Source organism: Rhinolophus sinicus, linkage group LG10 (genome assembly GCF_036562045.2).
Source record: "Rhinolophus sinicus isolate RSC01 linkage group LG10, ASM3656204v1, whole genome shotgun sequence".
NCBI lineage: Eukaryota > Metazoa > Chordata > Mammalia > Chiroptera > Rhinolophidae > Rhinolophus > Rhinolophus sinicus.
In genome coordinates this window covers 33,556,538-33,571,819 of record NC_133759.1, presented here as the reverse complement: position 1 = coordinate 33,571,819, position 15,282 = coordinate 33,556,538, and the positions used below count along the sequence as shown (strand labels likewise).

The 15,282-nt window shown below is 37.7% G+C and overlaps 1 long non-coding RNA gene across 3 annotated transcripts in view; it reads left to right on the top strand.

Moving 5' to 3' along the window:
* LOC109456170 (uncharacterized) overlaps positions 1–15,282 on the top strand; it is a 72,825-nt gene that overhangs the window by 11,607 nt on the left and 45,936 nt on the right. The window lies entirely within an intron of this gene.

Below are 15,282 nucleotides of genomic sequence, written 5' to 3'. Positions count from 1 at the left end.
TGCAGTCCAGCAGACTGGCTGTAAGCCAAAGAGTTATGACGGCACGACCTTGCTATTTCCCGTCACAGGTTATCACTGTTATTTGTTTAGTACGTCTTCTGTTCTGCAACTTGATCTTTTCATATTCTGCTGTGCATTGGTGACCTTTCTACCTCACTGGTCTTGTGAAGCTTTTCTATTGTAACCAGTTAGGTGGGAGCATCGCGGTATCTCATTATGGTGAATACTAATGGAGTTGAACACCTTTTTGTCTCTTTATAGTTCATTTGGGTAGCCTCTTTTAAATACCTGTTCACCCTTTTTGCTCATTTTTGTATTTGTCTGCCTTTTTCTTTATGAATCATAGGAATTCTTTAAACATAAGAGATACAGCCCTTTGTCAGTTACATAATATTGCAAATATTTTCTCCCACTCCGTGCTTCCCTTTTCACTGCTTTTATGGCATCTTTTGATGAACAAATTTTTTTTTTCCTTGATGTAGTCCAATTTATCAATCTTTGCCTTTGGGGTAGTGGTTTTTGTGCCTTATTTTAAAAAGAAAATATTCTGCAGTTAGAAGAAATTCTTCTATATTATCTTGTAAAATTTTTATTGTTTTGCATTCACATTTTGGTCCATAGTCCACCTGGGATTGACTTGTGTGTGTGGTTTGATATAGGAGTTAAGTTTCATTTGTATTTCATATGGGTATTATTAAATAAAAACTATTTTTATTGAATAAATTTGACATGTAGCATTGTGTAAGTTTAAGGTGCATAGCACCTCGTATGGGTATTTTACAGTTCCAGAATAATTTATCAAAAAGGCCACTCATTCTCCATTGTTCTGCAGGGCTACCATTGTGTGGAACCTTGTCTGCTTTTATGTGTTTATGGGCTCTATATTCACACTCTCCGAACTGTAATTGCTCTGAAGTGTCTTCGTATCTGATAGGGCAAGTTTTTCCATTTTATCTTTCTTTAGGCGATCTTAGCACTTAGCCCTTTGTATTTCTGTATATATTTTAGAATCAGCTTGTCAAATTCTATTTAAAAAAGCATTAAAATAAAACCTGCTGCATGTTTTGATTGGGAATACAGGAATCTGGAGATTGACTTAGAGAGAATGAACATCGTTTTACTTCACATATTTCTTCTGTTCCTTTCGCTCTTCTTCTGGTATTCCCATTACACATATGTTACACGCTTTGTTATTGTGCCATAGTTCTCGGATATTCTGTTTCTTTTTTCTCTTTGCTTTTCAGTTTAGGACGTTTCTATTAACATATTTTGAAGCTCACTGATTTCTTTCTTTGGTCATGTCCAGTGTACTGATGAACCAATCAAAAGCATTTTTCATTTCTGTTAGTGTTATTTCTAGCATTTCCTTTTGATTATATCTTAAAGTTTCCATCTCTCAACTTGTATTACCCATCTGTTTTTGCATATTGTCAATTTTTTTTCTCCCATTAGAGCCCTCAGCACATTAATCATAGTTATATTAGATTCTCAGTCTGGTAATTCCAAAAACTGCATACTGAGTCTGGTTCTGGTGCTTTCTTTGTCTCTGCAGACTGTGTTTTTTGCCTTTTAGCATGCTTGGAATTTTTTTGTTGCAAGCTGGACATAATATGTAAAAGGAACTAATAGGGCATTATATTTATCTGGCTAGGAGTTAGGCTGTTTACTACTTGTTGTAGCTGTGATGGCAGGCTAAAATTTCCTCTAGTGTTGTTGGTTTTGTCTCCCATTTGTCTTTGGGTTTCTCTAGAGACTCCTTAAATAGGATCTGAGGCTTCCAATCTTTTAGCTATAATCCTCTGTTATTGTGCAGGAGTTCTGTTGATGCAGTGTAAGCTGTGGGTTTGGGGAGGGGAACCACTCTCGTGCTGTGATGAGGCCTGTCTTCTCGTAGGCCTGTGTCCCTGGTGTCCCTGGCCTTCCAAGTGCTGCTCAGCTCCTCACCCCATAACTGAGACAGGAAGCCTAGAGGGAGCTGGAGTTGGGTATTTCCCTTTTCCCAGGTTGGTTAGGCTTTGGTAAAACACAAGCAGTTAGGCTCTAGTGAAATAATTTGCCTTGAGGGCAGGCCATGTTCAGAAAGAGCTCTGGGCATATTCCAAAATGGTTACGTTTCCCCTTCCCCTTCCCCTGCCCGAAGCACAAAGGGATCCTTCTCCAATCTTCACAATGAAAACCGTGTGGGCTCCTGGGGCGAAAATTTATAAAAGTGTGGGGGATCCCCCAGACTGCCCCCTCTGGAATTTTTAACTCTTAAACTTGTCTATGCTGAGGTTCCAGCAAATTGTCAATTTTGTTTAAATGTTCCTACCAGTCCTGGCTCCAGCTGTGGGCATCTGCTCCTCATAAGCTGTGATTCTTTGTATCCACCTATTTCTCCAGTTTTCAGGGCAGCCATTTGCCCTATGGCTTCAGTTCTCTGTGGAGCTAAGAGTTGTTGACTTTCAGTTTGTTCAGTTTTTTTCTTGTGTGTGGATGAGGGTGATGACTTCTTAACTCTCTGTATACCAAACCAGCAACTAGAAGTCCAAACTTTTAATTTGAGCCCGTGAGCACATTTCTTTTAGGTCTTCTGATTTTCTCTTAAAGTTTTGTCATTTTCTTAGTGAAGTCTTGCAAATATTCTTAAATTTATGTCTAGTTACTTGATACTTGTTTATGTTATTGTAAATGCATCTTCTTTTAAAATTTAATTTTCTAACTGTTGCTGGTACAAGAAATAGATTTTTTTAATTTTAATGACTTTACTGAGATATTTGCATAACATAATGTTCATCGGTTTAAGTAATGAATATTATAACAATTCAGTGATTTTGATTTAGTTACAGAGTTCTGCAACCGTCACCATAATCTAATTTTAGAACATTTTCATAGTCCCAGAAAGACATGTTATACCCATCAGCAGTCATTCCCCATTTCACATAAATGGGATAATATCATATGTAACTTGACTTTTTTTACTTAGCATGTTTTCAAGTTTCACGTTGTAGCATGTTTCAGTACTTCATTCATTTTTATAGCTGAATAATATTTCATTGCATAGATATGCCATATTTTGTTTATCCAGTCATTATTTGATGGACATCTGGGTTATTTGCACTTTGGGATATTATGAATAATGCTGCTATAAGCATTTGTGTACAAGTTTTTGTGTGGACATTTTATTTTTCTTGGGTAGATACCTAGGAGTGGAATTGCTGGATCATGTGATAATTCTTCATTTAGCATTTGGAGAACTTCCAAACTGTTTTTCAAAGTGACTGCCCTATTTTACATTCCTACCAGCAATGTATGAAGGTTTCAGTTTCCTTACATCCTTGCCAAACACTTGTTATTGTCTGTCTTTTTTTATCATAGCCCTATTAGTGGGTAGGTAGTGGTATCTCATTGTAGTTTTAATTTGCATTTCCTAAATGGCTAATGATGTTGAGCATCTTTTTCATTTGCTTATTAACCATTTGCATCTTTTTTCAAGAAATGTCTCTTCAAATTCTTTGCCCATTTTTAATTTGGTTTGTATATCTTTTTATTATCGCATTTTAAGAGTTTTTAAAATATATTCTGGATGTTAGACTCATATCAAATATATGACTTACAAATATTTTCTATAGTCTGTGGGTTGCCTTTTCACTTTCTTGATAATGTTCTTTGAGGAATAAGGTTTTAAATTTGATGAAGTCCAACTTACCAGTCTTTTCTTTTATTGATTGTGCTTTTGTGTTGTATGTAAGAAAATATTGCCTTACCCATGATAGCAAAGATTTACTCCTGTGCTTCCTTCTAAGAATTTTATAGTAAAACTATAAGATGTTTTAATAAAATAGAAGTTATTAATATTTACATCTATGATCCACTCTGAGGTAATTTTTATATGTGGTCTGGGGTCCAAATTGATTCCCTTACATGTGAATATCCAGTTGTTTCTAAAACCATTTGTTACAAAGAATATTCTTTCTGCTGTTTAATTTTTTGGCCATTTTGTTGAAAATCAATTGACTGTCCATCGTAGGGATCATTTCTGAGCTCTCAGTGCTACTCTATTGATCCATATGTCTTTATGCCAAAACCACACTATCTTGATTGCTGTAGCTTTGTAGTAAGTTTTGAAATCAGAAAGTATGAGTCCTCCAATTTTACTCTTTTTTTTTCCCCAAGATTGTTTTGGATATTCTGGGTCCCTTGTATTTCCACATGAATTTCTAGTTATCTTTTGTTGTTATCAATTTCCAGAATAATTTCATAGTGGTCACAGAACATGCTCTGTATGTTTTCATTCATTTGAAATTTGTTTTATGGCTCTATGATAAATTTTTATACATGTTACATTTGTACTTGAAAATAATGTGTGTCAACAGTTGTTAGGTGCAACAAAATGTCCATTAGGTCAAGTTTGTTAATAGCATTGCTCAAATCCCCTCAAAAATATTGCGATTTTAGTGTACTCGTTCCATCAGTTACAGATGGAAGATATGTTAAAATTAGCTAAGCCAGCTTTTTTTTAGTTAATAGTTGGGTGATATATTTCCCTCTTTCTTTTTACTTTAAACCTGTCTGCTTCTTTATAACATACAGCTTGTTAATGAATAGCTGTATTTTGTTTTTATTTAAGTAGTCTGACAATTAATTGCTAACATATTTCAACTTGATTCACATCTATATGCTTATTGTTTGTCTCAGTGGGGACCATATTTCTTTCTCTTTTTCTTATTTTTCACTAGGTATATATGTAAAAATTTTTATTTCCCCTCAACTGACTTCTAAGTATACACTCTACTTTTATTCTGTTAGTAATTACCCAGGAAATTATAACATAATCTTTGCTGTTACCAAAGAATAATTGTAATCAATACCATTTCCTGGACAATGAAATGACCTTAAAACACCTTATGTATTCCTTTCCCATGTGGTCAAATATAACCTGTTCCACTACAATAGGTTTCTTTAATGAGGATTAGCCCATATATAACTGACAAACAATGATGTCAGTATAACTTGGAAATTCTCCTAGTTTGTGTGATTTTTCTCTAGCATGTCAGTGTTTTGAAGCCATGAGAGGCAAGTTTTCTTATAATTAAAGACAAAGCCTAGTGCTATGTGAAGACCTTTAGAAAAGAAAGCTAAACGTTCTGCTGCAGTGCCTAACTTTAGTGCAAAAAGAGGCTGTTTTAGTGGCTTTAAGAACCTTCAACACACTTGGTAACTTTAAGCTATCTGAGTAGCCTAAAGTACAGATGAATAAGCAACAAAGACATATCCTTCTGTGTTAAAATAATCTTTTGATTAATGAAGAAATCTATTCTTAAATTGTATTTATTTGAAATTTTTATTGTTTGGTTAACACTTGGAAAATTAACGCTTTTGGTGTATAGTTCTGTGAATTTTGATGCAGGTTTTGTATAAACACCACCATAATAAGGACACAGAACAGTTCTTTTCTTTCAATGCTTTCTTTTTAAAAATTTGTTGTTGTTTTTTTTATTATTTCAAGTGCACCAAACAACATAATAGTTAGATATTTACACCCCTCACAAAGTGATAACTCCCCCCAACCCCCACCCAAGCTACTACCCCTCTGACATCTTATATAGCTGTTACAGTACCATTGATTATATTCCCCATTCTTTCAACATTTTCAAAGTTCCACTTCCTCAGGCTTTGGTTTCTGATGAGAAATCCATAGTCATTTGACTAATAGTTTCTCCATAAGAAATGGTGCTTCATTGTGTTTTATTCTTCTTTCAAGATTTTTCCCCCTTGTCTATTGTTTTCAGCAGCTTGATTATGAAGTGTCTGGCATGGGTTTCTTTGGGTTTATTACCTTTGGGATTTATTTAGCTTCTTGAATCTGTAAGCTTGTATCTTTCACCAAATTTGGGAAGTTTTCAGCCTTTTTTCTTCGTGTATTTTTTTCTGCATTATACTCTTTCTTTTCTCCTTCTGCAACTATGATGACACAGATGTTTGACCATTTGATATTGTCCCACAGTCCTCTTAAGCTCTGTTCATTTTTCTTTCTTTTTCTTTTTCTTTTGCAGTGTTCTCTCTGTTGTTCAGGTTAGTTCTACTGCTCTACCTTCAAGCTGATAACTTTTCCTCTGTCACTTCCATTCTGTTACTGAGTCCATACAATGAGATTTTTGTTTCAGTTATTGTATTAGTACTAAAATTTCCATGTGGTTCTTCTTTATAGCTTTTATTTCCATGTTGATGCTTTCTTTCTGTCTATTTTAACAGTTTTCATCCTTATTTAAAAATACTATTTTTAACGTGTTTGTCAGATAATCCTAATATTTATGTCATGTTGATGCTGGTATCTATTGACTATCTTTTTTTCCATGAGAGTTGAGATTATCCTAGTTCTTTTATATGCCAAGTAATTTTGGATTGTGTCATGACTATTGTTAATATTGTGTTATGGGTTCCTGCATCTTGTTTCAATCCTATGAAAAATGTTGTTGTTTTTAGAGGTAATCGATTCACTTGGATTCTGGCTACAGATTCCAATCAGCCTTCTGTGGTTCATGGCATTAAATGAGTTCCATATTCAAATCTTCACAGTGCTGTTCAGATCTATCCCACATGTATGCCACCCAGTTTTCAGCCTGAGTCCTAGGAAACAGTCCATCTTTTGGTTTAGTTCTCAAATATTTTGGTATGCTCTTTAGGATTAGATCCACACATGCACAGTTCACAGGTGAGCCCTGGAATTCATAAACTTCATGGAGTTGTTTTCCCAAGCTCCTGCTTTTTTGAAATCGTCCCCATACTTTCTGTTTCCCTGTGGCTCCGCACATTGGTCCTCTGTCTAGGAAACTAAAGCTGGGGCTTTATCACCCCACTTCCCACACTTGCACTCATGTCTTGGGCCAAGTGGCAGAAAGACAGAGGGAAAAGAAAACCAACAATGGGGGCTTGCCTCACCTTTTGGGGACTTCAAATACTTTGGCAAAAGAGTAAGGTTCCCCTCCTTCTACATTTTAGGCTCATCTGTATATCCTTTCCTGGGAATAGCCAGTTCCCAGGAAAGCTTTTGCCCATCTTTTCATTCGGTGGCTTGTCTTTTTTTTTTTTTTTTTTTTTTTTAAATATTTTATTGGGGAAGGGGAACAGGACTTTATTGGGGTACAGTGTGTACTTCCAGGACTTTTTTTCCAAGTCAAGCTGTTGTCCTTTCAATCTTAGTTGTGGAGGGTGCTGTTCAGCTTCAAGTTGTTGTTCTTTTCAGTCTTAGTTGTGGAGGGCACAGCTCAGCTCCAGGTCCAGTTGCTGTTGCTAGTTGCAGGGGGCACAGCCCACCATCCCTTGCGGGAGTCAAACCGGCAACCTTGTGGTTGAGAGCCCGTGCTCCAACCAACAACTGAGCCATCCGGGAGGCAGCTCAGCTCAAGGTGCCGTGTTCAATCTTAGTTGCAGGGGGCAGAGCCCACCATCCCTTGCGGGACTCGAGGAATTGAACTGGCAACCTTGTGGTTGAGAGCCCACTGGCCCATGTGGGAATCGAACCGGCAGCCTTCCGAGTTAGGAGCACGGAGCTCCAACCGCCTGAGCCACCGGGCCGGCCAGGTGGCTTGTTTTTTTTGTCTCTTCACTGTAGTTCACTATATATTCTGGATATTATTTGTTTCCTATATACTATGCAAATATTTTCTCCCAGTCTATCACTAGTTTGTTCCCTTTTCTTTCATTATGGTCAAATTCATCAGTTTTTTGTTTTGTTTTGTTTTTTTGTTTTTGTAGATTTTGCATTTTGTGTCTTAAGAACTCCTTCTTATCTGCTATTTATAAACATATTAGCTTAAATTTTCTCCTAGCACTTTTACAGAAGAATTTATATTTGTGAATGGATAAGGTAACTTTATTCTGTTTCCCTCTGCCACGTTACATAGTTAATTGTCCCCAAATCATTGTTTGAATATTCTATCATTTCAAAAACTCTTTTGCAATGCTACCTTTAATACACTCAGTTCCTGTATGCGCATAGGTTTCATTCTGTATTCTCTGTTCAGTTTATCTACTGGTTTATACCTGAATCAATAAATATTTGGCAGAACTCTCCAGTGAGCCATCTGGTCTTGGACTTCTTTGTGGGCGGGGGGGTTGATTAATCATTCAATCTCCTTACTTGTTATTAGTCTGCTCAGATTTTCTATTTCTTTGTGATTCAGACATGGTATGTTGTGTATTTCTAGGAATTAATCCATTTCTTCTGGGTTATTCAATTCATTGGTATACATTGTTCATGATATTCTTTTATAATTATTTTTTATTTCTGTGGCATTGTTTGCATAACCCTTTTTCATTTCTGATTTTAGTTACTTGAGTCTTTTTTTTTTAGTTAATCTAGTTAAGATTTTGTCAATTTTGTTATTCTTTAAATAAACCAACTCTTAATTTCATTGATTTTAAAAATTGCTTTTCTATTCTTTATTTTGTTTATCTCTTTTCAAATCTTTATTTCTTGCTTCTGCTAGCTTTGGGTTTAGTTTGTTTTTCTTTTTCTACTTTCTTTAGGTATTTAAGTTGTTGAATTGATATCTTCTTTTTGAATGTACATATTTACAGCTATAAACTTCCTCTTAGCAGTGTTTTCACTGCATCCCGTAAGTGTTGGTATGTTGTGTTTTCATTTTCATTTAACTCAAGGTATTTTCTAATTTCTCTTGTGGCTTCTTCTTTGACCCATTGGTAGTTTAAGAGTATGTTGTAATTTCCACATATGTGTGAATTTTTCTGTTTCCCTTGTGTTCGTGATTTCTAGTTTCATTCCATTTGTGATCAGAAAAGATACTTTGCATAACTCAATCTTAAATTCATTAAGACTTGTTTCGTGGCCTACCATGTGGCCTGTCATGGAAATTGTTCCATGTGCACTTGAGAAGAATGTATCTTCTGTTGTTATTGAGTGGAGTGTTCTGTAGATGTCTGTTAGGTCCAATTGGTCTGTAGTGTTCAAGTTCTCTATTTTATTATTGACCTTCTGTCTAGTTGTTCTATTAATTATTTAAAGTGGGGGTATTGATGTCTCCTATTATTATTCTGTTGCTGTCTATTTTTTCCTTTAATTCTGTCAAAGTTTGCTGCATATATTTAGGAGCTCTGAGGTTTGGTGCAAAATATTTATAATTGTTATATATTCTTGATTAATTGACCCTTTTATTTTCATAATGTACTTCCTTATTTTTTGGAATAATTTTTTATTTAAAGTCTATTTTGTCTTATATTAGTTTAGCCACTCCTCTCTTTTGGTTACCATTTGCATAGAATATATTTCCATTCTTTCACTTTCAGTCTATGTGTGTCTTTAGATCTAAAGTGAGTCACTTATAGATAGCACGTAGTTGGATCCTCTTTTTAAAATCTATTCAGCTAATCTGTCTTTTGATTAAGGGGTTTAATCTGTACATTTAAAGTAATTACTGATAGGAGAGGACTTACTATTGTCATTTTGTTAATTGTTTTCTGTATGTCTTATGGCTTTTTTGTCTCTCCTGTCTTTTCTTACTCCCTTTCTTTGTATGTCATTGATTTTATTTTGTAGTAGTCTGTTTTGGTTCCCTTCTCATTTCCTTTTGTTTATATTCTATAGGTATTTTCTTTGTGGTTAACATTGCAATTGCAATAAATCCTCCTAAAATTATATCATTCTGTTTTAAACTGACAACAATAACTTCATTTGCATACAAAATCTCTATTCCTTTACAGCTTCACCCTTCCTAACTTTATGTTATTGATGTCACAAATTACATCTTTATATATTATATACCTATTAACATAATTTATAGTTTTAAAAATATTTTGTCTCAATTACACATGTATATAAATTCTATGCATCAAGATTACAGAAGTACGGTTATATTTATCCATGTATTTACTTTTACCAGGTATTATTACATTTTCAAATAGCTTTGTGCTGTTGTCTACCATCCTTTTGTTTCAACTTGAAGGACTCTCTTTATCATTTCTTGTAGAGCAGTAATCTGTTCCCTCAGCTTTTGTTCAGCTGGGAAAGTCTTAATTTCTCCTTCATTTTTGAAGGATAGTTTTGCCAGATATAGTATCTTTGTTGACAGTTTTTATTCTTCTTTCAGCACTTTGAATATATCATCCTATTTCCTTTTGGACTGCAGTTTCTGTTGAGAAATCCACTGATAATCTCATGGAAGCTCCCTTTTATGTGATGAATCACTTTTCTCTTTCTCTTGCTTCTTTCATGATTCTCTCTTTGTATTTGATTTTAGATGGTTGGATTATGTTTCAGTGTGGTTCTCTTCGGGTTTATCCTAGCTGGCATTGTTTAGGCTTCTTGGAACTTTAGAGTTGGGAAGTTTTAAGCCATTATTTCCTCAGATAAACTCTGCCCCTTTCTCTCTCTTTTCCTTCTGGGATTCCTGTAATGTGTGTTGCTCTGCTTGATGTTGTCCAAACGTCCTTTAAGCTCTTTTCATTTTTCATCATTCTTTTTCTCTCTTTGCTCCTCTGACTTGATGATTTTAGATAACCTTTATTCAAGCTCACAAATGTTTTGTTCTGTCTGATCAAGTCTGCTGTTGAACCCCTCATTAGTTTTTCATTCCAGAATTTATTTTTTTTTCCGTTTCTATCTCTTTGTTGACATTCTCATTGTGTTCAAGCATCATTTTGTTTCCTATATGTATTCTCTTTTAGTTCATTGAGCATCTTTTTGACAATTATTAAAATTCTTTGTCAGGCAATTCACAGATATGCATTACTTTAGAGTTGGTTTCTGAGGTTTTGTTCCTTTGATTGGGCCACGTTTTCCTACTTCTTTGTATCCCTTGTAATTTTTTTTATGAAATTTGGACATTTGAGAAAACAAGTACCTCTCCCAGTCTTTGCACACTGGCTTCATGCAGGGAAGACCTTCAGCTGTCAGCTCAGCTATAGGTTCTAACACCTCTCAAACCTTTTCTGATCGCTTGCTCTACCTGGTGCCTGCTATGTAAGTGCAGTTCTAATGTGCTGCTCATCTCTCTTTTCAGTGGTTTCCAAGCTCTAGTGCCAGTCTGTCTATGCCCCAAGTTAGTCAAGACAGAAACCAGTCCCTTGGGCAGTCCCCAGACAGGCCAGGATGTTGGACACACAATCCAATCTTTTGTTTATTTTCCAAGGGAGGAACCCCAGGTGGGGGAGCGGTGGTTCCTCATAGTTGTTCTAGACCATACTACATAGGGAATGGAGCATGAATGGACCCACCAAATGCCATAAATTTTCCCATCCCTTTCACTTGAATCCTTTGTTGTTTTTACAGTGGCCTGAGTGCTGTAGCTTCTCAGCTGACCTAAAGAGTTCTCACAAAGTTTGAACTCTGTGTCTCTGTGAAAGGAAGGAGGGCTTGTAGCTTTCTAGTTTGTCATCTTGCTTGTGTGACACTTATCATATCTAAATAATTTTAAGGTATGATTTTGTTGGAGCTTTTTGGTAATCCCCAAATAATTTAGAGAATTAGATATTTTTTCCAGATGTGTGTGTGTTGCTAGTCTTTCATTTCTAATTTTTAATTACACTGAATCTTGTTTAGTGAATGTGGCATATATATTTCTTCTGAGAACTTTCGGAGCTTCTCTTTGTGGCTATTACATGGTATGTTTTGTTTTTTTTTTGAAATTTTTATGTGTATTCTGTTTTTTTAAATACAAAATCCTAATTTTATCTCTCATATCAGCTCCATATTTTTTTCTTTTGCTTTGTAAGTTCTGTATATCATTGCATCTTATTTTAAATCACATGATCCACCAATTTCTGAGAGAAACTTGAGAGAATCTCTAATGAATATTTCTGGGCCTTTTGTAGCTACCAGTTTTTATTTCATATGTTGTAAAACATGTTGTTTAGTGCATAATGGTTCATGACTGCCATGTTTTCTTTTTAATAAGAGATGTAATTCTCTTATAACTCTGATCAAATATCCTTCTTTGTTCCGGTTTGTGATTTTTACTTTGAATTCTGTTTTGGCTGATACCAATACTATATACTTACTTTCTTCTTATTAACATTTGCATGATATATCTTTACCCATACCTCTACTTCCTGCATTGTTTTAGTATGCTGTGTTTTCTTAAAACTGCATAATTTTTATTTTTAAAATTCAATCTGACAAGTTTTTAAAACAGGTGAATTTATCCCAATTACATTTATTGTGATTATGACTATATCATCACAGTTGTGATTCCTATCAGCCAAAGACCACAAGAAATACATCTGTAGCCGAACAAAGTTGGGTTCATTGGTATTTATCGCAACAAGTACAATGCTGCAAAGTTCCTCATGGTTTGCTGTCTCCCTTATTGCAACAAAGACCAATAACTGCTTAATTAGATATGTTTCTTTTGAACTTTGACATCAGTATAGTAAAGTGCTTTGTGTGTGTGAGTGTGAGTATGAGTGTGTGTGTCTGTGTTTGTATCTTTCTCTTTTTCTATTTCTATTCTGTCTCTATCTTTGTCCTAAATGTATGCTATCTCTCCGAATGTGTCTTGGTCTCTACCTTGGATCTCTTTCAATTTCTTTGTCTTTACCTCCATAACTCTCTGTTCTGCCTCTATGTCTCTCTGTCTCTGTTACACACACACGCAGTTAACTCTGCCACATTTAGTGCAGCCATACTTCTTGCTGAACTATGCCTGCTCTCTGAACCTGGAAGTGGGGGCTGGGGAGAAGGGCTTATGGGTAGTAGTTTAGCTGAGCAAAGCTATTTCAAGCGTTTTCCTTACATGGAAGTCACAACAAGTGCCGTCTCCCATCTTGATTATTCTTGATATTTGATGATCCTGTACCAATATGAACTTAATCATACTCTTGTTGCTTGGATTTGATTGAGTTGTGTAATTAAGATCAAAACAATACAGTTTGTACTTTCTTTCCTATTTCCACTTCCTTGTACAGCTCTAGACCTCATGTGTCACAGAACCAGCACTTTGACTTAAGATCTTTGGAACAACATTTGCATGTTAGATAATGGGAGAGTTATTCTGGAAAGGAGAGGGTGGAGACTCGGGCGAGCTGAGACTGAGGCCTTGGAGACCAGAAACCAATGTGGAACAGCCTGTTAAGCTCTCTTGCCTATATTTCAATCATCGCTACAAAATGTTTTCCATCTCCGTTGCACACTCACAGATACTATCTCTTTTGCTTGTTGAACCAACCCTGTGAGGTAGACAGGAAAAATATCACTGAATCCATTGAATTGATTGAGAATTGTTGTGATTGGGTGCTGCATGCCTTGTCGATTCATTATGCACGCCTACTATGTGCTAGTTATGTGGCCTTATGACGAACACACTGGCTGTCTGGAGGGGTCCGGCACGGCGAGGGAGGCAGACTGTCAAAGGTCCACAGGAGTAATCAGCGCTAATGCAGAGGATGGAGATGCCAAGGGGAGAGGGGTCGGTGTAGAATAGGACGGTGGGCAGTCTTACTGAGCCCCAGGCACTCCCTGAGGGATCCAGGAGGATTGTGAACGGGGCCTAAAGGGGGGGGGACAGTGTCACAGGAGAAAAGGAGGATGGGGCAGGAGGATGTTTAGGCAGAGGGAGCAACACATGTCTAGAGCAGAGCTGGACCCAGGTGCTTACTGACAGGGTAGGATGCCAGGCAGAGAGAGGCTGAGGTCACTGAGCTGGTGAGCTATGGCTGGAGCTCGGGTCCTGTGTGTCTGTCCCCACACCCCTAGCTGTGTGCCTTGCACACCCTGTGCAGTCTAGTCGTGTCGGTCACCAGGCGTGTTTGGAAAGATCCCAGGTGTTTCTTCCCTCGGTCAGCTACTCTCCATTTCTCTTTCTGTGCTCCCTCCCCCAGCCCTCATGCTCCCCCTAGTTCTTGGGCCATTCCTACCCCTGGACATTTTGGGTTGTTATACAGTAGAGTCCCTTGGATTATTTGAGCTCTGTGAGTGAGGTTTTGGTTTGTTTTTGTCACTTGCAACCAAAAGAGTATTGAGGAACCTCTGAACAGGTACCTGATACCGCCCAGCGCAAGGCAGTGTGAGAACAACTGTTTAGAGGAAGAGGCTTAGGCCTCAGGCTTCATGGGAATGTCAAATGTCTGGACATGCAGAGCTGGATCAGGTAACTCCCAGCCCCACTGTGGGTGTGGAGGGGGTGATGCAGAAAGAGAGGAGGAAAGAAATGCCCAGGTCTGCACAAGGGAATGGAGCAGGAAGAGTGCAAAGTTGACCTTGAAGGCCAACGAATAGTCTGAGCTATGACCAGCCATATGGGTAAGTCTGTCTCTCTTTGAGGAACTGACAATCAGGGATGGGGTGCAAAGGGTAGAAAAATGGGGACAGAAAAGTTTCCCAGCCAGACTTTGTTTTAAGGGAAGACAGGTTGGACCAGAGAGGCTGAGGGGTGGGTTTCAGTAGACAGCTGGGTTTTGTGAGCACCGGAGCCAACAACCCCCAGGAAGGCCCCTTCGCCCCAGGTGTTGTTTCCCTGTTGCCTACCAGTGGCATTTGGCTAAGCTCAGGGAAGGCCCTGTGCAGTCATGCCTTTGGAGGGAGGCCCTGCTACGGTCCCAGCCACCTGCTTTGCTGTTCCGTAGGCTTATTACTCAGTGCGGTCTGCAGTCTGGCAGTATCAGCATAACCTGAGAGTTCCTTTTGAGTCAGCATCTGCATTTTAACAAGACCCTAGGGTGAGCCATTACAGTTTAGGATGCACTGCCTTGGAAGAGCTTTTTGCTCTTTTTTTTGTGTGTGTTTTGCTGCATGCTGCCCTGCTTTTTGGTTTTGGGGTTTTTTGTTGTTATTGTCTGCTTAGCTCAGGTTCTCCATGGGAACATTTTTTCAGGAGGCGAAGATAGAACCCATCAGTCTCCAGTTGTGCAGGAGGGTGTGTGTTCTAAGGGACACCAGACTTTGAGGTGGACCTTTGAAGGGGAGCAACTGATGCTTGCACAGCAATGAAACTGATGCTGAGAGAGAGGCCAAAGCTGGGTGGGGAGGGAGTGGTTGGGAGGAACGGGCCGTGATCCCAGGAACTAGAGGGATGAGGCAACCTCCCAGCTGCCACCTACTTCCCCAGGAGTCACTCTGTGCCTCAATATGAGGACACCCACCAGGCCCCAATGGGGCTTTTTCAAAAACAGCCCCTTCTCACAGAGGGCTTATATCTTACCCCTTGCCTATGTCTGAGATGTTGGTTAGGGCTTGGATGCCATGTAAGGGATGAAAGACAGAGACCAGTCCAGCTCATGGAACTTGAAGAGATTTGACTGATGTCTGGACTCCCACTACATCATAGTAGTAAAACTATGGGGTATCTT